We start from the raw sequence: 451 nt of genomic DNA, 5'->3' as shown, positions 1-451 counted from the left end.
GGGAGGTGCTAGGGAGAGGCAGGCAGAGCCGGGCCGGCTGCCTGCGGCTCAACGCCTATCGTGCTGCGTCGCTGGGCTCCGCTTACCCACTACCTCTGCCGAGGCTCCCGCAAAACTTTTATTCTCTTGGGCCCCCCCGGGGTGTCTGAAGGAATCGGAACACTCGGCGGGCTCTGCGCTTCTCTGCAGCAGCGGCAACCGAGCGGACGTGCATCCCTCGCCCACCGGGCTCTCGCGCTCTGCGCCTCCTTACCTGCTGATCACTCCCCGGAGCGACAAGAGGGCACCCGCGGAGGGGCCGCGCGGGCGCCAGCGCCCCCGAACTCTTTCGCTCACCGCGGCAGACCTGCCCCGCGCAACTTTAACTTGATCCTTCTCGCCAGACCAGGCACCCGCGGCTGCTGCTGCCACCTCCGCCGTCTCGGCCGCCGCCGCCTCACAAAGGGGCGCT

Source organism: Pteropus alecto, unplaced genomic scaffold, assembly GCF_000325575.1.
Source record: "Pteropus alecto unplaced genomic scaffold, ASM32557v1 scaffold81, whole genome shotgun sequence".
NCBI lineage: Eukaryota > Metazoa > Chordata > Mammalia > Chiroptera > Pteropodidae > Pteropus > Pteropus alecto.
This window is presented reverse-complemented; position numbering follows the sequence as displayed.